This window comes from Phacochoerus africanus, chromosome 11 (genome assembly GCF_016906955.1).
Source record: "Phacochoerus africanus isolate WHEZ1 chromosome 11, ROS_Pafr_v1, whole genome shotgun sequence".
NCBI classification, from domain to species: domain Eukaryota; kingdom Metazoa; phylum Chordata; class Mammalia; order Artiodactyla; family Suidae; genus Phacochoerus; species Phacochoerus africanus.
Window position 1 is genome coordinate 97,522,805 of NC_062554.1, and position 27,065 is coordinate 97,549,869.

At 33.4% G+C, this 27,065-nt stretch overlaps 1 protein-coding gene across 4 annotated transcripts in view; it reads left to right on the top strand.

The window, feature by feature from the left end:
* CACNA2D1 (calcium voltage-gated channel auxiliary subunit alpha2delta 1) overlaps positions 1–27,065 on the top strand; it is a 482,485-nt gene that overhangs the window by 298,090 nt on the left and 157,330 nt on the right. The gene's annotated exons all lie outside the window — the stretch shown is intronic.

Sequence of the window (27,065 nt, forward strand, 5' to 3'; positions counted from 1 at the left end):
TAGTACCTGGCTAGGTGACTTGGGCAGGGCTGGGAGATGATAGTCATGTAGAATATTTAAAGTAACTCTTTCTCATGGAGAGAGATTTTGTAGGTTATTTAGAGATTTCTTACTGGGCTATCCTCTTCTGTAGTTTCTTTGACCCCCAGCAGACACGCTTCTCTATGCTAGGTGAAGACTTTCTGCTAGTTGCTTCCATGCCCTTGGGTGGCATTTTGAACTTGTCTTCTCAGTACCACCTAAGGTGCTTTTAGAGAAGAGTAATATACTTCATGCGTCATGCCAGCCTTAGCAGGTGCTATCAAGTTCGCCAAAATTTGGGCATAAATGTTATGTAGTTCTTAATGTTTTACTGTTAAATCTCAGCATATTTTATTGCAGAGTTTATTGAATATTGTTGCAGATTTGGCCAAATATGTAAGAAATAGCCAATGAAAAGTCTTTTGTTCTTAGGAGCCTTGAAGAGTGTTTGGTGAGTCTACACTACTTAGGATAAGTTTTTTAGAATCTGTGTCAAGGTACATGGTTAGTCTTGGTATTGTACCCATGTTTCACTTCCAGTAAGTTTCATGCTCATATGTAGATCACCTAAGTCCCAGTCTTTTGTCTACTGTGTATATATCACTTACTAAGAAATATCACAGGTCTTTCCATAACTTCTCAGAGCTGAAATTTATTTTATTCTTTCTTAAGGGGGAGCTCAAATATTGTAATTTGTTTATTAAAATTCTTTAATTTCTATTTACTTTTCATATTTTATTAATGAAAAAATATTCTGTCAATTTTTTAGTCTATTATTGAACAAGAATATTGAGGGATTTGTTAAAGATCCAGTTGTTGCTATAAATTTTTTTATATTGTTTAGAAGGAAATATAAATAAAAATTCAGTTTCTTTGTTTTTTAAAAGAAATTATAAAGGGAACATAGAGCAAGATACCAAATATGTGTGTGCACGATTCAATGCCTCTATAAATTGATAGCTGGAAATCAGAAGCGTACTTGGCTAGCTTTTTATGATGGGTATAACAAGTGACAGGCCATTCAAAAGTTGGAGAAGAGAGATAATGAAATCTTAAATTAGAATAGCTTCTAAAACAGACTGACAGTACTGTTCACAGCAAATTAAAAAGGGATTGACAATTGGAGAGAAAATAGAGGTCTGGAATTTGAGATGAGAATTTTTTAATCATCTGGCATTTTGCTTCATGGATAAAATCTTACTTGGATTTCTCCCTAGAGATAAAGAGACATTTAAAAGATATTCTAAAACCCAATTATTAAGAATAGAAAGATTTTAAATTGGCTAAAGATTTCAAAGCTGTTTTTCTCAAGATACACAGAAATGATTTTTAAAGTATGGGGCTTATCTGTGTTTGTATTAAGATGAATATTTTTGTCATTTGAGCAAATCATGTCATATACAATTTTAACCCAATGAATAATACATGACACTGTTAAAAAACACTGCAAGTCTAACTAATTGTTTCAGTAGAAATTTTTTTTTGTTTTTACTTGTTTCTTGTAAATCCAAATCGTAGCAACTGAAAGCTGTGAGGAAGTTCATGATAGGCTCCTGTGGACATTGGAACCCTTTATTATCTTACATTCACCCAGCCTGGATAGTGACTGAGGAAATGGCCCATTACTACCATTCTAGGTCTGTGAAAACCAGTTGTTGTTTCTGTGCTTTCTTGGTAATCACCACCCATCCTATAAAAATACATCAGCAATAGTTATTGGGTACAGAGCATAAGTTTCCAGGAGAATAACACTAATAGTTAGTGAAGGGCTTTATTTTTGAAAGAAACTAACTTGTATGGGAAGGGTCTCTTCATATTTAAATTGACATTTCTTACTCTTCATCTTTTGTAAATCTTTGGACTTCTTTGACCCATAGAAGCAAATCCTCATTCCAGAATAATGTAATAATTCTTTGGTCCTCTTCAGCTAAGAGCTCTACACCAAAGCTGGAAAACAAAACAAAACACCAATAAATGACAGGAAAAATTGATTTCAATTGTTTTCTGGTATATATATCTGATATTGTTCTATTTCTAATAGAAAAGTTAATGGAAAATAATCAATTATCTCCTGTATTTTTTTTTGTCATTTATTATTTGAAGTTTCTGTGGTCTCATTTTTTTTAAATGTTTTTGTAATGTAAAAATGTTTTACCTTTTCCTCCTAAATATGAAGATATTTTATTCAGAAGTCTTGCATTTATATTTTAGTTATTTTTGGTATTTTGACTTTACAGTTCTTTTTTGGAATTACTTTCAATACCAGTGTTCCAGTCCAGGATAAAAAAAATTAATAATTACCATATTTTTTAAAAGAACAAATAACAAAACAGCTAGACTTTTTCATTACACTTAATTCTAAAGGAGTTAAGTAACAATTTGTGAAAGGTCCAAAATATTTGTCATGAGTTTAAAATATAATTCAAGATAAGGATTTCTAAAAATGTTTGATTAAGAAAAGTTTCTATCACGTGTCCAGTTTATATAATTGAATTATGACCATCTGTAATTTAAAAGTTCATACAAGTGTAATGTATGTGGTCATTTTAATGAATGCTTTTTGTTTATTTTAGTTGCAGTAAAATCAGTGATCATATTTGTTTATTTGTATTTCAGTTTGTTTTTTAACTAAGGCCTATTGCTAAAGTCTTCTCATAGGTGTCCATATTTATTCAATTTATGGTTTAATATATGTTATTCTCAAAAAGGATGTTGTGGGTGGTTTTTATAGATTATTGAAAGATTTTCCAAACTAGAAAGGTCAAGGAAGACATTTTACAGTATGAAGTATGGAGTGCCTTTGATGTAAGTGGAGAATGGTAGCAAAAAGTTAACAAGGGATAAGAAATAAAATTTTAAATTATAAAAGGAAAATTATGGATGTTATTGTATATTTATATAAACAGTTCTTAGCAAAATATGACAAAGTTCCCATTTGTAAGAATACTGTAAGACATATCATAAAACTTGCCACAGAGAACTGTTAGGAAAATTTTAAAAACAAGTAAAATAACTAGACAACTTCTAGATGAATTTTAAACTAAATCCTACATTATATATCAGCACTTTTTTCTAAGAAAATATATTATTTTGGTGTAAGTTGTTTTTATTGAGAATACCATCATCTGCTAGAAGTTCTTAACTTGGAATTTTCATTCATAGACATAAAAAAATCAGTGTTTTAACAAATATTGACAAGTTATAGAATTAATTAAATGTATTTTAATCTTTGAATTTTGTTGGAGTATAGTTGATTTACAATGTTGTATTAGTTTCAGGTTATAGAATAGTGAATCAGTTAAACATATACATATATCAATTCTTTTCTGCCCATATAGGTTTTTACGCAGTATTGAGTATACCTCCCTGTGAAGTACAGTAGGTCCTTAATAGTTATCTATTTTATGTGTAATAGTGTATGTATTAATCCTGTTCTCCCAATTTATCCCTTGTCACACTCCCATATTTCCCCTTTGATAACCATAAGTTTGTTTGAAATCTGTGTGTCTGTTTCTCTTATGTAAATAAGATCATTTACGTCGAAGTTCCCGTCGTGGCACAGTGGTTAACGAATCCGACTAGGAAGCATGAGGTTGCGGGTTCGATCCCTGCCCCTGCTCAGTGGGTTAAGGATCCACCGTTACCCTGAGCTGTGGTGTAGGTCACAGACCCGCCTCAGATCCTGCGTTGCTGTGGCTCTGGTGTAGGCTGGCAGCTACAGCTCTGATTAGACCCCTAGCCTGGAAACCTCCATATGCTGCTGGAGTGGCCCAAGAAATGGCAAAAAGACAAAAAAAAAAAAAGATCATTTATGTCATTTTTAAAATTAGATTCCACATATTGGTAAGATCACACATTTGTCTTTCTCTGTATGACTTCACTCAGTATGATGATCCCTAGGTCCATGTATGTTGAGGAAATTGGCATTATTTCATTCTTTTTATGGTTGAGTAATATTCTATTGTATATATGTACCATATCTTTTCTTATCCATTTCTTTGTCAGTGGACTTTTGGGTCACTTCCATGTCTTGGGTATTGTAAACAGTGCTGCTGTGAACATTGGAGTGTATCTATCTTTTTGAATTAGTGTTTTCATTAGACGTATGCCCAGGAGTGGGATTACTGGATCATACAGTACTTCTGTATTTATTGAACATCTGTACTGTTGTGGCTGTACATAGTGGCTGCACCAATTTACATTCCTAACAGTATAGGATTTGCTTTTCTCCATAGCCTAACCAGCTTTTATTGTTTATAGGTTTTTCGATGATGGCTGTTTTGATTGGAGTAAAATGTTACCTCTTTGTATTTTGTTTTGTTTTGTTGTTTTGCCAAGCTCATGGCACTTGCAGGTTCCCAGGCCAGAGATCAAATCTGTACCATACAGTGACCTGAGCCTCTGCAATGACAATGCTGGATCCTTAACCCACTGCACCACAAGGGAATCCCTCATTGTAAATTTGATTTGCATCTCTCTAATAATTAGTGAGGTTGAGCATATTTTCATGTGCTTTTTGACCATCTGTATTCTTTGGAGAAATGCCTATTTAGAGCTTCTGGCCATTTTTGTTCAGGTTGTTTTTTGATAGAAAGTTGCTTGAAATGTTTGTACATTTTGGATATGAACCCCTTGTGTGTTGCTTCCATTGCAAAGGTTTTCTCCCATTCTCTGGGTTGTCCTTTCTTTTTTCTTTTTTTTCTTTGTTTAAGTTTCCATTGCTGTGCAAAAGCTTTGAAGTTTAATTAGGACCCATTTGTTTGTTTTTATTTTCATTACTTAAGGAGGTGAATCCAAAAAGTATTGCTGCAATTTATGTCAAAGAATGTTCTGCCTGTGTTTTCCTCCAGGAATTTTATAGTGTCTTGTCTTTATTTTAGGTCTTTAATCCATTTTGAGTTCATTTTTGTGTGTGGTGTTAGAATGTGTTCTAATTTCACTCATTTACATGCAGCTGTCCAGTTTCCCCAGCCCCACTTATTAAACAGACTGTCTATTCTCCATTGTATATTCTTTCCTCATTTATCATAAATTAGTTGACTATAGTTATGTAGGTTTATCTCTGGGTTTTCTGTCCTGTTCTCCTGATCTATATTTCTGTTTTTGTGGCAGAACCATAATGTTTTGAAAACTGTAGATTTGTAGTATATTCTGAAGTCAGGCAACCCGATTCCTCCAGTTCTGTTTTTCAAGATCACTTTGGTTCTTCAGGCTCTTTTTTTGTTTCCATACAAATTAAAAAAAAAATTGTCTATTTCTGTGAAAAATGCCATAGGAATTTCATTGAATCTATAGATTGCCTTGGGTAATGTGTCATTTTGACAATATTGAGTCTTCAAATTCAAGAGCATGGTATATTTTTCCATTTATTTGTGTCATCTCTGATTTCTTTCATCAGTGGCTTATAGTTTTCAGCCTATAATTTTGCCCCTTTAGATAAGTTTATTCCTAGGTATTTTATTGCCTCTTTAGGTAAGTTTATTCCTAGGTATTTTATTCATTTTGTTGAGATGGAAAATGAGATTGTTTCCTGAATTTCTCTTTCTGATTTCTTGTGGTTTGTGTACAGGAATGCAAGAGATTTCTGTATATTACTTTTGTATCCTCCAACTTTTCTGAATTTATTGATGATCTCTAGTAGTTCTCTTGTAGCATCTTTAGGATTTTCTACATATAATATATCATCTGCAAACAAGGACAGTTTTATTTTTTTACCAATTTGGATACCTTTTATTTCTTTTGATTTATGTGTCTCGGACTCCAACACTTTATTGAATAAAAGTAGTGAGAGTGGACATCCTTGTTTTTGTTCCTGATCTTAGTGGAAATCCTTTCAGCTTTTCACCATTGAGAATGATATTACCTGTGGGTTGGTCATTTATAGCCTTTATTATGTTGAGGTAGTTTCCCTCTATGTCCATATTCTGGAGAGCTGTTATCAAAAATAGGTGTCGAATTTTGTCGAAAGCTTTTTTCTGTGTCTCTTGAAATGACATATGGTTTTTATTCTTCAGTTTGTTAATATGGTCATTACACTGATTGATTTGTAGATGTTGAAGAATCCTTACATCCCTGAAATAAATCCCATTTGATCATGATGTATGATATATTTAACATATTTTAACGTATTTGGTTTACTAATATTTTCTTTAAGTAGTTGCATCTATGTTCATCAGATACTGGCCTGTAATTTTCTTTTTTTGTGTAGTATCTTTGTCTGGTTTTGGTATGAAGGTGATGGCCTCATGGAATGAGTTTCAGAATGTTCCTTCCTCTGCAATGTTTTGGGAGTGTTTCAGTAGAATAGGTATTAGCTATTCTCTATTTGAAAGAATTTGCCTGTGAAGCCACCTGGACTTTTGTTTTTTGGAAGTTATCAATCACATTTTCAATTTCAGTGTTTGTGTTTGATCTATTCATATTTTATATTTCCTAGTTCAATCTTGGAATTGTACCTTTGTAAGAATTTGTCCATTTCTTCTAGTTTGTCTGTTTGATTGACATATAGTTGTTTGTAGTAGTCTTATATAATCTTTTGTATTTCTGTGGTGCCAGTTGTAACTTCTACTTTTTCATTTCTAAGTTTACTGATTGGGGCCCTCTTCCTGTTTTTCTTGATGAGTCTGACTAAAGCTTTATCAAATTTGATGATCTTTTCAAAGAATCAGCTTTTGGTTTCATTGATCTGCTCTATTGTCTTCCTTGTTTTTATGTAATTTATTTCTGCTCTGATTTATGTGACTTCTTCCCCTTTACCAACTTTGGCTTTTGTTCTTCTTTCTCTTGTTGCTCTAGTATACCTAGGTTGCTAAGTTAGGTTGTTTATTTGAGACTTTTCTTGCTTCCTGAGATAAGATTGTATATTGTTATAAACTTCCGTTATAGAATCACTTTTGTCATGTCCCATAGGTCTGGGGTCATTGTGTTTTTATTGTCATTTTTCTCTTGATATTTTTTGATTTTCTCCTTAATTTCTTCAGTGATCGATTAGTTTTTTGGTAGAATATTGTTAAGCCTTCAGGCGTTTATGATTTTCGCTGTTTTTTTTTTTTCTTCTTCTAGGTGATTTCTAGTCTCATAGTGACATGATTGAAAAAGATGCTAGATATAATTTCAGTTTTCTTAAATTTACTGAGATGATTTTTTCACCCAAGATGTCATCTATCCCAGAGAAAGTCCCATGTGCACTTGAGAAGAATGTATATTCTGCTGCTTTCAGATGGAATGTTCTATAAATATCAATTAAGTCTGTCTGGTCAGTGTGTCATTTAGGTCCTTTTTTTCCTTATTGATATTCTATTTGGATGATTTCTCCATTGATGTATGTGGGGTGTTAAAGTCCCCCACTATTATTTTGTTATTGTCAATTTCTCCTTTTATGGCTGTTAGCAATTGCCTTATTTATTGTGGTGCTTTTATGTTGGGTGGATATATCTTTACAGTTGTTAAATCTTCTTGGATTGATTCTTTGATCATTATGTAGTGTCCTTCTTTGTCTCTTGTAACCGTTGTTATTTTAAAGTCTATTTAGGGGAGTTCCCCTTGTGGTGCAGTGGAAACAAATCCGACTAGTACTCCTTAGGACGCAGGCTTAATCCCTGGCCTTGATCAGTGTGTTAGGGATCCAGCGTTGCTGTAAGCTGCGGTGGAGGTTGCAGACATAGTTCAGACTCCACGTTGCTGTGACTATGGCATAGGCTGGCAGCTGTAGTTCTGATTCAACCCCTAGCCTGGGTCGCATATGCTGCAGCCCTAAAAAGCAAAATTAATTAAATAAAATAAAGTATATTTTGTCTGACAGGAATATCACTACTCCTGCTTTCTTTAGACTTCTATTTGCATGGAATTTCTCCTTTCATCTTCACGTTCATCTCCTAAACGTCCCTATATCTGAAGTGGATCTCTTGTAGACAGCATATATACAAGACTTGTTTTTGTATTCATGAAGCCATTCTATGGCTTTGGGTTTGAGCATTTAAACCATTAACATTCAATATAGTTGTTGATACGTATGTACTTATTTCCGTTTTCTTAATTGTTTTAGATTTCTTATTTTAGGTTTTTTTTCTTCCCTTTCTCTTTTGGTCTCTTCCCTTTTTGATTTGATGCCTAATTTAGTATTGTATTTGATTTGCTGTGTGTCTTTTTGGCTCACAGTCCCTATTGGATTTTGATAAATTTATTTTAATGGAAATTAATTTGGAAATATTCAATATTGATTAGATTCTTTTTGTAACTCTTTGGTCAGTTCATTATGGTCAGGAACATGAACTTTTTTTGCTAATTTTGAAATACATTTTCATATTTTAATGAATAGGCAGGAACTGAAAATTTGGATATGAAAGCATATTTACTTTGAAAATAAGTTTTTAATTTGCAGTCTCTTTTGGTATAATAAATTGTTTGTTTTAGATCACATGAGATTTCATTCTTTCAAATTCAGTTAAGTTTACTAAATATATGATAATAAAGCAAAACACTCTTTTGCTACCATAAAACCAGTTCTTATGAATGAGTGTAATTAGCTATACATTTCTGAAGGTTAAGTATATTTTACTCATAGAGCATTAACTATATTGTTTTATCTCTAAAAGGATGTTCTAAACTTGAAAGCAATCTTGTTTTTATGTATTCTAACAACATCTGAATATGCAAAAACCTAATTTATCGGGTCCTAATTGTTTAACTAGTATTAATATATACAGAGAATATAAGAAAATCAGAATATAAAGATAAAAGAACAATTAGAACTCATGTATTTCAATGTATTATATTATCATCACAGACTATATAGTATACATTATATATAGTAAACATTATGAATTAAGTACAAAGACTAGTTATTAGGGCTATTTGGCACATAGTAGCATAATCGCAATATTTTAATATTCTTCTTTCTACCTTTAAAGAATTTCATTACATGGCCAACTTTTCTCCTCCCTCTTTTTTTTTTTTCCCTAGCGCTGCAACTGTGGCATATGAAAGTTTCCAGGCTAGGGGTCCAATCAGAGCTATACCTGCTGTCACAGCAATGAAGAATCTGAGCTGCATCTGCGACCTATACCACAGCTCACAGCAACACTGGATCCTTAAGCCACTGAGTGAGGCCAGGAATCAAACCTATATCCTCATAGATACTAGTTGGGTTCATTACCACTGAGCAACGACAGGAACTCCTTTTCTCCTCTCTTGATCAAAGTCTGCCTTATGTTCCATTGAGAACAGTCTTTTCCGTGGAACCTATTCCACAGATCATTCCAAAACATTCCTGACTTTCTGTTTTTTATTAGGTTGTACCTCTTGTGTTCTACAAAAATCATTATATAAAGAGAAACCATTATTATCTAGTTTATAGGTTGTTTTTAATGAATTTAAAAATAATCATGCCACCAGTACACCTTACTTAGTGTGTCGTGCTATATGTCAAGGCTTCAAACAGACTGCATTGCTCAGATGTATCTGAGTTTCTCTTTTAGACACATAGGAGAATTATGTGTCTTGTCCCACTGACAACAGGGTAGGGATACATGAGTAGTGCTATCCAGTGGATCATGGTAGAAGTGATATTTGTGACTTTCAAGCTGATAGATTTAATCACCAGAAGTAGATCCTCCTGAACTCTATTCCTACCCCATGATCAGATAGAAGGAACCTTCATCAGTCTAGATCCCTGAGTTGATGGAGTACATACTGCAGAAACTATCCCCATTTCTATACCTGGATTCCACCAACAATAGGCTGTGGATTTGTAGGATGAGTCAGAAAAACACAGGAAAACAAACTACTTTGATATTTAACCCACTGAAACGATACATGTATGTGTGTGTATATATATTATATATTTATATAATATGCACATTCACCCACTTAACTCACACAACAAATATATTCTAATAGTTCTATCTAACTAATCTTCCTAATATATTGCTATTCATCTGTTTATCTTTGTATAATCATTCAGTTTATAAAATTACTAATCTGACCTCCTTTTTTCCTCAGGATTTTTTCCCAAAATGTTTAAAAAGTTTCATCTAAAATTTTTGCATCCAGAATTAATGTTAAGACTTAATATTTGCCAAGCCTTAAAAGCCCTTATGAAACAGATTTTTCTGGGACTACAAAATAAATGTCACTTCCATTCTCTTACTGTCAATCTTTCATTCTTATGTTCTTTATGCTTAATCCAGATTTAAAAAAAAAATATGACAGGGAAAACAAAAACTCACTGCTTACTCTTTTAGGAGATTGGTTGATAGACTGATTTTAGACTCTTACAACTTAACATCTATGATTTTTCTCATTTCCAGGTCAACAAGTGTTATAAAAATACATAAATCTTTTATGTTGAAATGATATTGTCTCCAATTTATTAGTTTGTTTGTATAAAACTCTATGATATTAACTACCATCCCAATGACACATTTATACTGCTTATAATTTATGAGAAAATAAAATTGACCTAGTATTTACTGTGTACTCACTAGGCTAGAGTACATACTCAAATGAAATGATGTAAATTCAACCTGAGTTAATAAGCTATTTAAAAAAAATATATATATATATACATATATATATATACATAAACATTTCTGCATTACAGGGACCATATATTATAATACCATTACTATAGTAATGGCATTGCTATATTCACCTTAATTTAAATATTTTCCATTAATTCTTATAATGAAGTATAACATTTTAATGGTAATTGAAAAAAATCACACGTTTGCAATCAAACAATAATATTATATGCCTTGCTGATTTTCAGTTCAATAATAAGGTACATTATTTAGAAGTTACATTTTGGAACTTTAAAATTTTCATTCGTCTTAGGAGTTTAATCTCTCATTTGGCAGTTTACTGGTGTTCATTTGTTGACTTTCTGGAGAAATAATGTAGAAGTCATGTGTGCCCCATGATCTCTGATATGCCTCCCTTATATTTTGGTCTTACTTAGTTCAGACCTTCTCTAGTAGTAAAGATATGAGAGATTTTGGTTCAGTGAAAGTTAAGAATTCTGTTCTGACCAAGACATTCTTAATTTCCAACTTCAGATTCTTCTGGTAACATGCAATGGGACATGTGCATAGTTGTTTCCTTCTTTGGATTTTCATGTTATGTATATAGTTAACTACAGATTTGATTTATTTGTGTAATATTATATTTTTAAGAATCCTGCATTTTAGGAGTCTATAAAGGAATATTACATTTACCAATTTGTCATGGTCATGTCTATATCTACATTTGTGTGTGGTATAAATAGTGAGGTTTAGATTTCAGTGTAAAATAGTGCCAAATAGTTTTATTCTGTTTTACTTGAAATATTTATCCATAACAGAGTTTTCATTGTGGCTCAGTGGATTAAGAACCTGACTAGAATCCATGAGGATGGAGGTTCAATCCCTGGCCTTGCTTAGTAGGTATTGCCGTAAGCTGTGGTATAGGTCACAGATGTGACACTGATCTGGTATTGCTGTGGCTGTGGCATAGGCCAGCAGTTGCAGCTCTGATTCAATCCCTAACCCAGGAACTTCCGTATGCCTCAGTTGCAGCCATAAAAATGGAAAGAAAAAAATTATCCACAAGCTCGTGGTCTTGACTATGATTCATACATATCAAAAATCCTCATTACAAGTTCTCTGTGTTTCAAAAATAATAATTATGAGCTCTTTGTAGAAAATGACATTAAAGCATTTGCCAGAAAAAAGGTTAAGAGGTTAAGGAATCTTGACCCAAAATAAGACAGTAGTCTGATAAAAGAATCTTTGAAATATTCTGAAAATTCACATATTTGGAGTATCATTACAAGTTTCCACTTTACATAAATGCACATATGTATACATATGTATACAAGTCCCCACTTTACATAAATGCACATATGTATACATTTCATATATGTATATCATTCATGTGCAGATTTCTTTCCAGCAAGTTGTTCATCGAATCAAATTTCAGATAAAAATTCCTCAAGCTAGGAAAAATGTATACTTCCGTAGACTATATTTTGATGTTAATAGCATAAATTGCAACTTACTCTGAGCTAAAAGAAAATATAGAATTATTTAGAAATTGACATAACAGATGTTCATGGTCTTAGGGAAATTTTAATTTTAATGAACACATCTTTATCTTCCAAAAAACTGATAATACCTTGTGAAAGATTTATTAACTTTAATAAAATTCTAAATTCTAGACAGATTTTTAAAATGATTTTTAAAAAAGTAATTTTCCTCTGAAATGATTAGTATAATGAGTTCTGTGAGAAAAGATCACTAGGTATATATACCTTTGGAAGCGAGGGAATAAATGTGCAGTCAGGAGAGGCCTCAGAGTAGTACAAAACATTAAGTTCAATCTTATTCTCACTATATTTGCAGTTTTCAAAGGGACAGAAAGTTTTCCTCACAAAACATTAATTAAATGAAGTTTTGGCAGTGTCTAGAAGAGCTGTTATCACTAAATGCTGTTAAATGAATTATGTTATTGGTTAGGCATGTCATAAATGTATCATTTTAAGCTAAGAATTGAGTAGTATGATCTGGTGCCCATAGTGATTCTCTCTCTCTCTCTCTCCTTTCATGCACATACACATACATTGCAACTTTTTGCCACCTTGTTTAAGGATATGTAATTTTAAAAATAGAAAAAGATGCAAAAATAGTTAAACAGTAAAATTCACAGTTCTTTGCTTTTAAACAAAAAAATGTTGGCAGTGTCACATTTGGGATTAGCAGATGAAGGGGCAAGAAAAGGGGAGATTGACACTTTAGCAAAATAAATATAAAAGACTTCAGTAGAAAAAAAAAGCATGAAAAGGCTTTAATTCTAATTTATTTGGAAAGCCAGAGAAACCGACAATTATTGTGAAAGATTCTGGCTTCCATCAGTTCTCTAAGGGACACAAAGTGACAGGAAAGTAAAAGCTTGCTTTAAAGTCATGAATAAGATTAGTATCAGAAAACAATGCATTTTGGGGAGAATGGTAAAATTCATTTCAATAAACCATCAGTATTTATATCGGAGAATAGGAACGATGTGTTCAAAATTAAATTGACGTTATGACCTCTTAACATGTGCCTATGTTTACATTTTATGAAACAGTAAATTTTAAAAGTATTCATCTATATGTGACCTTCTGATTTTAAATTTTATCAGAAGGTAAATTGAAGCTACATTTTTAGGAATAAATATCTGAGATGTTTCTAAGTAATTAAATCTTTTCACTCTTGCCTTCTGATGAGTGAGGGTGGTTGGCATTTGTGCATTCAGAGCTACTGATGCAGGTTTAAATCTTTTCCGAAAGTCAGAGGTGCAGGTGAATTGCAGAAGAGAGCCACATAGCAATGGTAAGAAGAGCATGTTTGGCAGCTTAAAGTGTCTTTATAATACATATATGACTCCTGTGGTGGAACTTTATGGTCTTATAAGACCATGTAATCATCGAGCTTTGGTCTCTTGGGGCGTGATGTAAGTGCAGAAGCACAATAGATTACCTCATCCTTCTAACCGAGGGCAGAAGGGAAATTGCTTATTCTCCAAGTGCATAGCAAGCATTAGTTAAAGTTCTCTGCGTTCGAGAGTTTCAGGCAGTGGTTCCCTAGGTACTTGATTTAAGTCAATAACCCTTTTAAAAAAGGCAAAATTCAAAACAATGCATTAGAAGATAATGGGTTTTTATTGTTTTCAATGTCTTTTCATATTATCTCTTCTTGATGCACTATGGGTCCAGCATAGATACATTGACTTTGTGTTCAGTGCATTTATTTTAATGCATATGTGAAAATTATATTTGAAAGGCATATTTTGCTATTTTTGTTAAATGAAGGCAGTACATACATATTAAAGCATACTATGGTCCAGATTCTTTCCTTTTGGCAATCTCTCTCGGATAAGGAAAACTTCTTTAGTGTTTAAGGATCCATAGAGCTTATTGATATCAATAACTGTTAACATCCTTCAAACGATAGCTCCAAATGTCACTGAAACTGCGATTTCCAAATCTGATTCTTCCATATGGATTTATGGCTAAACTGTATATTAATTTCTCTAATTGCCTTTTGAATAATACTTTTTAAAGGCTGTCTCACATGCACCTCCTATGATGTCATTGGTGTCTTCAAATTTGCCCTTCTTCCAATGTTCATATCTTTGTTAAAAGTATTCCCCAGGCCTAAGCCAGAAAATCAGTACTCTCCATTTCCTTCCCCACCATCTGTCCCTATGGTCTGTAGATTATTTCTCCCCAACATTTTTTTTTTAATTGAAGTATAGTTGACTTATAATACTGTATTAATTTCAGGTACACAGCAAAATACATGTCATGCATATAAATATATTCACTCTTTTTTCCCATAGGGGTTACTACAAACTATTGAGTAGATTTCCCTGTGCTATATAGTAGGTTCTTGTTATAATCACCTATTTTATACAGTACAGTACTGTATATATTACTCCCATCTTAATTTCTTTTCACTTCCTGTTTCTACCACTGCCTTTTTTTAGTTCAGGCTAATATCATTCCTCACAAGGCTTACCTTACTATCTTTCTATCTTGTCTTCTCCATTCATATCTGGCTGTGTCTAATCCACTTTGAGTCCTGTTCCCAGCTGGCCTCCGAGTCAAATATGGTTATTTTACACTTGAGCTTATATGGCTCTCTGTAATTTCAGAATAAGGTTATTGTTTCTTGTCCTATATTCCCCTTTCATTCAACCACTTAGAAGAATGATGAACGGAAATGCCTTGAGCCTTTTTAATTTTTTCCCTGCACAAGGCATTCACTCAGTCACCCAGTTCTCGTATCACTTTTCCACTCTTCTTTAAAACTGTATGTATCATCTTCTCCAGGTAGTCTTTTTTTGACCACCACCCCACCCCCTGACTCTCAGAATATTTAGCTTCCTATCTATCTATCTATTTATTTATGTATTTATTTATTTATTTTGAGGCACGCACTTGAAGCAAATGGAAGTTCCCAGGTTAGGGGTGGAATTGGAGCTGCAGGTGCCACCTACGCCATAGCTTGTAGCAACTCTGGATCCTTAACCCACTGAGTGAGGCCAGGGGTCGAACCCACATCCACAAACACTATGTTGGACTCTTAACCTGCTGAGCCACAATGGGAACTCTAAACATTTACCTTCTGATAGGGAGTACCGTTGTTCATAGGGTCTGTGATACAAAAGCAAAAGTGGATGTAAGATGCTTTATCTCTTTCTCCATTAGATTTAGGACAAGTTGATAAGAATGATCACAGTGTGATTTTAATTCCATGTGCCTAATCAAGGGTTATTAATATACTTTGAATGATTGAATAAAGTGGTGGAGTTAAAACTTCACCTCTCTAGAATTCCATCTATTAAAGTAAAGAGACCCAATGATCCAAATCATTTTTAATCTGTCACAATATTCCTTTTGTGCCATATGTTTCTGTTTGGGTATTTTGGCATGGCAGGAAAACTGTGTGAGATTCTGTCTTTGTTGAAATACAGCAATAGATCTTAAAGCCATTCTGTTGATATCTGTGCATTTCTTATTTGTCTCATTAATTTCTACTTTCATAATAAAATGCTTTATATCTGTCTTTTTATGGAGAGTTCTTTGTCTTTTGGATTTCAGCTTAAAATATGTCTGTTCAGAGAGAACATTCCTGACAGCCCAATCTAAATTACCCTGCTAGTCAATCTCTGTGGCATCTCCAACTTTAATTCTTTAAAGAGTATCTATGATGCTCTGGTATATTCTTATTTTTTAATTTGTATATTGTGCATTTCTTCCACTAGGATCTTAGAAGTTCTATCTTGATGGCCTTCTAGCTCAGGAGAAGGAGTCTGTGAACTATGGCCCACTGCCCCACCCCTTGTTTTTGGAAGTAAAGTTTTATTGGAACACAGTTGCATCCATTTGTTTATATGTTGCCTTTGGCTGCTTTTGTCCTACAGCAGCAAAGTGAGTAGTTGTGACTGAGACCATGTGGGCCATAGACTTAAAATATTTCCCATCTGGCCCTTTAAGAAAAACTTTGCAACTCCTGTTCAAGAACTTAGAACAGTGCCTGACACATGATAGGTGCTCAGTAAATATTTGTCAGATGAGTGTATGACAGAAATTAGGTGATTAGGAAATGAAGCACACAAATTGGGAAATCTTTAATAGAAAGCATCTTAGAGATTATTCATTGATTTAAAGGACTCCCTAAAAACCGGGCCACAATGTATAATACCAGGCTCTTCAAAGCATCATCCTTAAAAGGGGTTGATCTATCATAGAATTTTAAATGAAACTAAAAAGAGAACCAGGCTGATTCAGCATCTTTAATTTAGATGATATCCACCATTAACCTATTACTTCTGGTCAAAAGGAGGAAAAGGAATTTTTGGATCATTTGTACCTGCTCTTATATGCTGTAGTAGAATGAAGATTGATTAAAGAACTGAAAATGTTTGAGTCATTACTGAAAATTACCTCCAGTTTACGACAGTGACCCAACACTTGAGATTCATAGTTAATATATCTGTTTACTCTTTCATTTATTAAAAACTTTTGAGTACTTAAACATATTAGTCATTAACTGTTCATAGAAAGAGCATTATGCATTAAGTATAGCATTATATTCCTGTTGTTATAACCTTAGATATCATAGGTACTCTTTCCTCCATTCTATACCTGAAAAACTAAAATCCTACATAATTGTATTGTTGGTCCAATATTACAGAAACTTTGCATTAAATACATTCCATTGCCTCTTCCACTATACTCTAGGTACTGGAGAAAGAATAAATAGCATGTGCTGTCTACCCTAAAGTAACTGACAGTATAATAGAAGGCATGCAGAAAAACAAGGATGGTAAAATATGGGAAGTGATTTAATAGAGTGTATAGAAAAAACTATAAGAGAGTGGGGAAAGAGTTTGTACCCTGTTAGATGAGGGGAAAATGGGTTGGGGAAAATTAAAGAAGACCCCAGAGAAGGTGATGCTGAATGGTGATAGGAAAGAAAGACGTTGTGCAAGGTGGTGGTGTAGAAAAATCCAAACAGAGAAGACAGTAAGTAAAATGACAAGGGAGGCCTGAGTCAACATTGTATCCTTTGGGAAGAGCAGAAATCTTTCATTAAAGATTTAAGGTGAGCAGCAGGAGAGGAGTCAACAGATAGGCTAGAAGCAGTCATAAAGGACCACCATTTATGGAGATTTTAACTAAAGATTTTTGATTAGGGAGGGCATTTGCCAAGTAGAATACTGTGGCAGCAGAGGAAGGAATGGATGAAAGTGAGCTGTAATTGAAGGCAGGGAGCCTATTTAAAGGTTATTTTCAACACCTAAGTGAGTTTGGCTTTGGAATAAAAGATGGAAAGATACATAGAGCTGGAACCAACATGATCTGGTCATTTACCATCTTCTGTTATATTTCCTCAGATCAAAAACCTTTAAACCATTTTTAAAAACTTGTATACAGTGTTTGTTTTGATCAGGTGTTGAATCCTTTGTACTATTTTAAAGTTATAGCTGAAAAACTTGAGCTTCTTCAACAAAATTGACTGATGTAAATTTTTGTGGGATATTAAGCTATGAAAACAAATTAAAAATACATGATTTATTAGAATAGGGAAATAATTAGTTCTTTATTAAAGTATCTGTTGAACAGGGCAGTAGCTAGGACTGATAAATATGAATTTAATATGTCAATAACTATTACAAGTATATTAAATTTTGAACAAATCAAGCTCACTATGTTGTAAGCATCCTGAAACCTGATATAGTTGATGTATTTGTTTTTTCCTTTTGTATACAGATGTCTATCTTATAAATGATAAAATAAGTAATGTGTTCTGCATGTGTGAATGCTTATGTCCATGTAACAATTTTTTGGGTGCAACTAGAGATACAAGGATATTAACCTCATAATGTCTTATAAATGGTTTTAGACTTCACCCCTTTATTTAACACAACTGTATGTAACAATCTGAGGTTCAATTTTTCTTAGATTTATTTTATTTTATTTAGTTTCACTCTGGAGCAGTGCGTGGTGTTTAAAACAAGTGATTGCTCTTCTTAATTAGAGCCATTTACCTTGTACTCTGTTTCAGTGCATCTTATCTTTCTATATTAAAATCACCAGGCAACGCTTTGTTCTAAAACTGGTTGACACACACCCTTAAGTATTAAGCAGTGTGCCTCATTGACAGCACCCCACCCCCACCCCCAGGAGCCTTGTTATCCTTCTTCAACCATATCTCATTAGTCAGCTCCAATACTTTTTGATCCTTCCTTGTGAATTCAGCAGTCCAGATTTATATGTAGACACTAAATTCCCTGTGCAGTTAGGCAGCCAGAGCAAAGGCAACAGATTTCACCTATCTTGTTTTGTCTGTAATTCTCTACTGGAGTTTCTTCTCTGCTTTATCAGAATTGTGTGCACATAATTCTGTGTGTGCATGTGCCTGTATTGTGTTTCGTATGTATCTTAAGTCTCATATAATTGAATATCTTTTCCCAAAACCATAGTATGTCTGTGCCATATTTAGGACTGCAGTCACCAGTGTGGTTTGATTTCAAGAGGGCTCGGAATATTCCACAGCAAAAAATGATCTCCATTGAAATTATACAGCACATTAAGTGCTATCATTAGATTTTTTTTTTGCATTCTCTTGTAATAGTGCAAATGGTCTGAAAAGGTTAACACCCTATTTCTTCATGAGATTTATTACAAATAGTAGGTGTTGTTGGACATTAATTTAGGGAATAGGTAAGAGCAAAGTTTCCTTGAGGAAAAGAGAAGGTACTAGATTTTCATCATGCATCCTAGCATTTTACAGCTCAATCAGAACTGCTCCAACAAGATATTAAAAAAAAATCTTTTAAATGCCAAGTACTAAGAGGTAAATAAGAAAGTACTGATAATGGTAAGGGCAGGTAACATTTATTGTGCAATTACTAAGTGACAAAAGACATTCCAAGTACATAGAATCCTCAACACAAATCTGTGAGGTAGATGCTATTATCATCCACATTGCACAGGCAAGGAAAATGGGGTTTAGGGAAGACAAAACACTTTCCTCAAGTCAAATGGATTTTTCCGGTACAAAGACTTGTAGCCTTTGAGTGGGAGGGCAGTAAAGTAGAATAGGTTTGCTCATACTATATGCATGCACATACTGAATTCTTCTTTTTTTTTAACTTTTAATTATTTTTAAATTGTATTATACTTGACTGGAATGTGTTAATTTCTGGTGTACAGCAAAGTGATTCACATATATGTGTGTGAGTGAGTGTGTGTGTGTGTATATATATATATATATGTGTGTGTGTTTCCATTATGGTTTATCACAGGATATTGAATATAGTTCTCTGTGCTATAAAGTAGGGCCTTGTTGTTTATCCATCCTATACATAACAGTTTACATCTGCTAACCCCATCACACACTGAATTCCTAAATGCCAATTGTTTAAAGGAAAAGGCAAAAGCAGTAAGATAAGTAGGCATTAAAAAAAAAAAACAAAAACAAAAACCTCAATTTGGAATCCTTTATAGTTGGTCTTAGCTGCATACTTACATGGCTTCTTCATTTCTATGTTCTCAATAGTTTGTGCTTTCTTTTTTTAAACTCATATTTTGTTTCCATTTTTAAAGTTCACAAAATGCTTAGGGCATTTTTGGCTATTTTTCATTAGTTCAGAATTCTCTGTTTACTCAAGTGTTACTCAATTATACAGAAAGATGTTTAACAATTTTTCTTGTAACAATTTTAATTATAGTTACCTTTATGATGAAAATGACTTTATGAAGTAGTACTGATGGAAGAAATTGTTTTCTTCAGATAATTACTGTAAAGTTCCTGCTTTATCTTTACACCTTTTCCAGTGTTTCCAAAATTTAAAGTATTTCTGCTATATGACCCTAACAAAAAGTTTCTTATGGTGTGAGAGGTTTTAAATAAATTAGAATATGGACAGAAGGAATATAGTTTTATTGAAAATATATTCTACTTGCTGAAAATGAAAGAACTGTGTTATTGTTCAAGAAAACAACTGACAAAATTAAATAGCCAAGATGTAAAGAGAAGCTGTTTTCTATGTAAGACGTTTAAAGGCGATGTGCATCTTAATCCAGCTAAGGAAAGTAAAATAGTAAAATCATACTCACAGATACCCTTTTATTCCTAAGCTTATTTGACATCCCTGCTGTCCCTGTCCAGCATCCTTAGTGTGTGTTTATTTTATTAGATGAAAGAACAACAGAAGTACAAGCCATTAAATGGTGAGTTTTAAGCAGCAGGTTGTGTTAGTGAGAGAGACTCTTGGCTACCAAAGTTTATTTGATAGTATTAGGGATGAAAAACTTAGAATGCTAGAAAGATAAAACAAGCTTTTTGCCATGTTTCCTATTCTTATGGCATTTATTATGTAAAATCCTTACACCCCTCCAAGAAAAATCTAACAAGTAATTATCATTTTATTGAAAGTGACATTAAAAATCCTTCAATTAATAAACATGACATTGGATCCTAGTCAGTGTTCTGGTCCCCCGGAATTATTCTTACTTTCTGTAATAAAGTGATTTCTCCTGAGCTCTTTCTCTGTAACCTGCAATTTGCAGATATCATTAAAGTGGAACAGCTGTGTTTTGGGTATTAGCCAGGTGCTCAATCTAAGGGAAACTAGAGACGTATGGAGCAAGACCAGAAATCTCAATAATACTGGGGTTAGAGAATGGACAAGGACAAGGGCCTTTTAATATTTGTACTGAATTAGTGGTAGGAATACGGCTTATCTCCTCATCAGGATCCACGTGTGCCCTAGAGCCTTCTGTTCTTCCATCCACAGTGGGAGGCAGATGCTAGTGTCTGAGACATGATTAGAGAGATTAGATCTGGTCTTCCCATCTCCCTGTACCTTATTAATCTTTAATTTACAATGAGATTAGATGAGATTCTTTTAGCCAAATCCACTGAGAAGATTCATGCGTTTTAATATTTATGTACACTGTCTAGTCCTTAAAGTGGATTCTTTTTGTCTGTGCACTTAATTGGATCAGTGGGTTTCTTATTAACATTTTTCTTTTTTGAGATTAAGGTTGATGAATAAAATTAGTGATGTCTGGCTCAGCTCAACGGCTCAATTCCTTTAATGACTACCTTATATACTCTGGGATAGAGTGAACATATGCTATAAAGATAAAATTAAGTTTAGTTGAGAATCACACAGTGTTGAATCATCTAAAAAAGAGGCAAACTCTAACATTGCATGAATTTCCCAGAGCAGGAGGGAGGGAGGGATAAGATTTAATCGCAATAAAAAAATAGCTTTGAAGTCTTTACTTACTTGGTTCAGGTATGAGAATAGTGTGTTAGAATTTCTGGGACTAAAATGAACATTTGCTCAACCCAAGGGTATCAAAATGTAGCCTGAAATATTGACATAGTTTAATATGAAATAATAGTTACACATTGAATTGAGAGGGTGAGAATAACACATACCCACTACTGTATAAAATAGATGATTAGTGAGAATCTCCTACATAGTACAGGAAAATCTACTCAATAGTTTTTAATAACCTACATGGGAAAAAAGAATGGTTATATTTATATGTATGATGGATTTACTTTGCTGTATGCCTGAAACTAATACAACATTGTAAATCAACTATACTTAATAGAATTAAATTAAAAATAAACATAAATAAAAATTGTATCAACTTTAGTTGAAGATGTTTGGTTGTGGCTTTTTTTTTGTTGACAGTATTCACAGGGAATACTGCTTTTTACAAAGTGGATGAATTGTCTTGTGTTTATAGTTGTACTTGAGCAAAGTTTCAAACCTGGGCACTACTGGCATTTTGAGAGTGGAGATTGTCCTGTGCAGTGTAAGGTATTTAGAGCATCTCTGTCCTCTGCCTTCCAGAGCCAATTGTCTCCCATCACTCTTGGTACTCAAAAATGTCTCTAGACATTGCTGGATGTCCCCTTAGGAGGAATATCTCATTCAGTTGAGACACTGTGTTGCAAAGGCATAGGTGATTTTTATTTTGTTGAGACTTAAAATGAGAGCTACATGTAAAATGAAAGCTTTGAAATAGCTCATAAACAGAATCTTGGAATGTCACTTGAGTGCTGTCTTGATAGCTCTCACTATATGATTTTTGGCAAATTAGATACCCCTTCTAGGTTTTATTTTTGCCATCTAAAAAAGGAAATACTACTGCTATCTCAAAGTGTAATTTTTTAGTTAAATGAGATAATGCATAAAAAATGATTTACTTACTGACTGTGTGCCAGCAGGTGTGTTAGACTTTGTTATTACCAGTGGTAGCAGTTTAAGTAATGTATTCTAACTTTATCTCAGTGCAAGGCTATGACGATGGTATTATTTAATGGAAATAATGTAGTAAACATTTCAGACAATTCTCTTATTTTCATTATTTAATTGTATCATATTTAGTATTGTTAAAAATAACTTTTAGTATCTGGTTCCTAACATAACTTTAAGATCTGCAGTCTTATCAAAGTCCTGTCAAAGCTAGTTTATATTTTATAAAATGTATTTTTTATGGAGACTTATCAAAGTTACATTATATTTTAAGTAAGCCATAAAAGATATGTTTCTCTTCTAGCATATTTCCACTTCATTTCAGAGCTACAGGTTGACATTATAAATTAACTTAAGATTTTTCATATAGTTATAGAGTACCTTCAATGCAGGATGAGGCCTGGAACCTTAAGTCATCAAAATGTATTCAAACTTAAAAGGGAGCAATAGTGCAACACTTTATAGCCTGAAATTTGCAGGAGAAAATTGGATTTAGAACTTGTCAACAATTCTGTATTCATGTCATAAACAAGATAATAGATATAAGTCACGTATTTTAGCAGAATTAGCCCCAAATGTAAGGTGCTTCTTTTGTGCTGTTACAAATGAGATTTTTCTTTCTTCCCTTGAGAAGCCAGATTGAACAAAAGAATCCTCTAAAAGGATTATAGTACTCCAAGGCCATGATTTTGAAAACTAAGTATGAGAAGAATAGAGACATATGCTTGGCGTTCTGAATCAATTATCAGTGAAATCCTGTTATACCATTCAGAATAGAGGCCCCACAGTCAAGGTTTGCTTTCCCAGCATTCACTGCTTTTAACAGGCTTAGCCTTGGACATCTATAAAAGACTTATTTTCACAAACTCTCATTTTCAAACAAAGATAAAACTCTTCATTTCTTGAAAGTTGACAGAAAATGAGGACTAATTTTCCTCCTAAATTGGAAAACACTTAGCCGAGTTTATTAGTAACCGGCGGTAAATTCAAGACTTGATCATCGTTGGCCAGTTAATCTTACACAGTGAAAAAATAGAAGCCACTTATGGACTTCTAATCTCCTTTCAAGCAAGTCTGTATGAATGTAAAACATTATTTTAGGAAGTGGAAGAGAAAGAGGGCATGGATGAATATGGTATACAATATATTAAATAATTCAACGTATATACAATATATGATTTAGAAGATTATAATTTTAAATTATGCCAAATTATTTATGGAAAATCAGTCAAAACTATTACGCATGTTCTGGAATATATCTGTCCAAAGACAAGATAAGGTTTTATTTGTGCCCAAGAAATATTTCAAGTTTGTATAAAAAGATAATTTTTATCTTTTTAATGCAAACTGTGGACTTTGGAATGGCTCATCAATGAGATCCTGCTGTATAGCACTGGGAACTATATCTAGTCACTTATGATGGAGCATGATGATGTGAGAAAAAAGAATGTATACAGGTATGCGTAACTGGCTCACCTTGCTGTGCAGTAGAAAATTGACAGAACACTGTAAACCAGCTATAACGGAAAAAATAAAAATCATTATAAAGAATTAAAAATAAAAAGGTAATTTATTCTAGAATTATTATATGGAATATTTGGCTACTTATTTTTACCAATGTTTCTGCAATTAAATAAGATCCTTTGAATTTTGATTTCTTGCTTTGGGCATTTATATAAAGATGGTATCTTATAGAAAAATAATTGCATTTCTAAAATCTTGACAATGACCAGTGGAAATTTACTTATAACTTGTTGACCTTTAGGGAGTTAGGAGTAGGAGTACTATAATTATTTTTCGAGGGTCAAGTCTAAGCAAATGAACAATACAGTTTCATAATCTAGGGTAATATTGGCTGGAAATAATTTTCCAAGGAATTTGGTTTTGTTGTTTTGTTGTTGTTGTTGTTGTTGTTGGGGAAGGGAATCACATTTTATACCTTTTAAGTACTGTGGTGTTAGGAAAATTGGAAAGCCTGAAAATACTTGCTGGGGCCAGAGAAAGGCACCAGCATAACCACATAAACTCTTTGTAATATAAAACCAAAGATATCCTAATAACTGTTAACTTTTCTAATGCACCTGGCTTTTTTACTCAGTTGTAGCCAGAATAGTTATTTAAAAACATATTACCTCTACTTACAGATTTAAATGAGAGAGAGGGAAAAAAAATCTTAGTGTGTATAAATATAATGTTGGTAGCAGGGGAAGAAAATAGATTTAGGAAATGATATTAACTTGTTTTGGCTTGGCCGGTGTTCTGCATTAGTTTTTTTATGCCATCATCTGCAAAAGCTGTTTTTAGTATTACTTTTCCTGAGTTATGGTACTAAGATGGAAATGTGGAAATGTTGGGCATCTTAGTAATTCTGGATAAGGTATTTAATTTTCACAAGGTTAAGAAGATAAAAATCTGCATATTGTAGGAGAGCAAATAATATGTTTATTAGTCAAATGTAATTCATAGTGTGGATCAGAAAAATAAATCCAGTAACCAAGAAGGATCTAAAATTGTAGTCGTATTTGCTTGCTTTGATGTTTTCTATGTATTCTTTTACATTTTTAGCTGCTTTCCCTATAATCTGAGAAAAATTATTTCTTAGTGCAGTAATTTGTTTTACTTTCTAGTTCTGGTGTTTTAAGATATTTGAACAGTATAATTGAAAGAATGACTCTCAGTCTAAAATTCTCTGCATCAAGTCTGGAGATCTCTACAACATCCATAGTATAAATCTCATGAAGTAGAATTGTTAAAGACTGTGTATTTTGGTGGACAACTACAGCCAAACTCTTCTCTAAAGAGATTGCACTAATTTTTAATCCCCATGGCAGAGCCTTTGAATTTTGATTTCTTTGTCTGGATATTCAAATAAGAAATGTAGCTATTAGAATAATGATTGCACTCAAAAGTCTTTATAAATACACAATGACAAATGGAAGTATCCATATCCTTACTCCTTAGTAATCACTATCATCAAATTTACACCTTGCTCATATGATACATATACAATGCCATCTCTTTCATTATGAGTCATATTTAAAATCAGTTCAAGTGTCTATTTTGTAAATTCTTTATGTTCTTTGCTCATTTGCTCATGAACAAGTTTTGAGGAAAACATCTTGCAATGTCTTAGCTAAAACAGAATTTTCAAATGTATAAACTGCAATTTAAAAACTTATACCCATAACCGTAAGAACATTTCAGAGCTGAACTTTTTCCCTGAGGACAAAAAAGTATAAGTCACAATCAGTGTATCATAGCCTAACACTTAGTAGTTGTTTTTATTTTGTTTTTGTTTTTGTTTTTTCTTTTTAGAGCTGTACCCATGGGATATGGAAGTTCCCAGGCTAGAGGTCAAGGAGTCCAGTTAGAGCTACAGATGCCAGCCTATGCCACAGCCACAGCAAAGCCAGATCCAAGCCATGTCTGCAACCTATACAGAGCTCCTAGCAATGCCAGATCCTTAACCCACTGAGCAGGGCCAGGGGCTGAACAAGCATACTCATGGATACTAGTCGGGTTCATTACCACTGAGCCACAGTGGGAACTCTTTAGTAGTTCTTATCAAATAAAACAAACAAACGAAAAATCTTAGCAGCCCTGGAAACAAGTAAAACTTTATTAAAAATAATTAGATATGAATTCTTGCTTAATGTGAATTAAAGAGCCAGGGAAATTGAAGAAATAGACTTCATTAGTTCCCAATCTATTATAACTAACTAGAACATAAATAAACATTATTTGTTGAGTAGAATATTACTGTAAAATTCATGAATGTTTAAAAGAAGGTAGGATGTCCCTCTTTTTCTGCAATGCTTTGTATATTATCATAAATATTCATGAATAGTGGATATCAGTTCAGGTTATCTATGTGAATATAAATTTTCATATAACTGGCCACTCAGTGTTCATTGGGTCATGGTTTTAAATATGAATTCACTAGTATCTCAGATGCACTATGGATCTGACCCAGCTCATGAATATTCACACACACACAACTGATCTTTCTGAAAGTAATCATATCCATAAAGATGGAAATCAGGTTAGTTTTCAATAATGAAAAATGCATTAGGATGCTGGTCCTAGAACAATTTCACAGTATTCTTGTTTTCATTTTTTTGGTAAATTATAAACTTTAAAAGATAAACACATATGTGGTGCATCTTTCTTGTAGAAGCTCTTTGTGCATGATTTAATTACTAATGCATTTGTTTATTTTACTTACTGTGGTCACAGAAAAGAACAGAAAAATTAGGTGGTATCTCCAGTTCTTATCCCAAGCTCATGTCCACTGTGCAGGTTTGCTCATGGATTCTCAAATGCAGAGTGTCCTAATCTGCTGGAGGGCATGGAACATATTTTACATTTGAAGGCCTCACCCCCCCAGAGTTCCCATTGTGGCACAGTGGAGACAATCCAACTAGGAACCATGAGGTTGTCGGTTCGATCCCTGGCCTCACTCAGTGGGTCAGGGATCTGGCGTTGCTGTGAGCTGTGGTATAGGCCGGTGGCTACAGCTCCAATTGGACCCCTAGCCTGGGAGCCTCCATGTGCTGTGGGTGTGGCCCTAAAAAAAGGACAAAAGACAAAAAAAAATAAAGAGTAAAGGACCTCACTCCCCCCCCAAAAAGATGAAATTATCTTCTGTCATCTTGTTTGTAAAAAGGGAAAAGGATGCTCTAAGCCAATTAAATTTTTAATACCTTAGACATAGGATGCTCTGATCATGGAGGGCC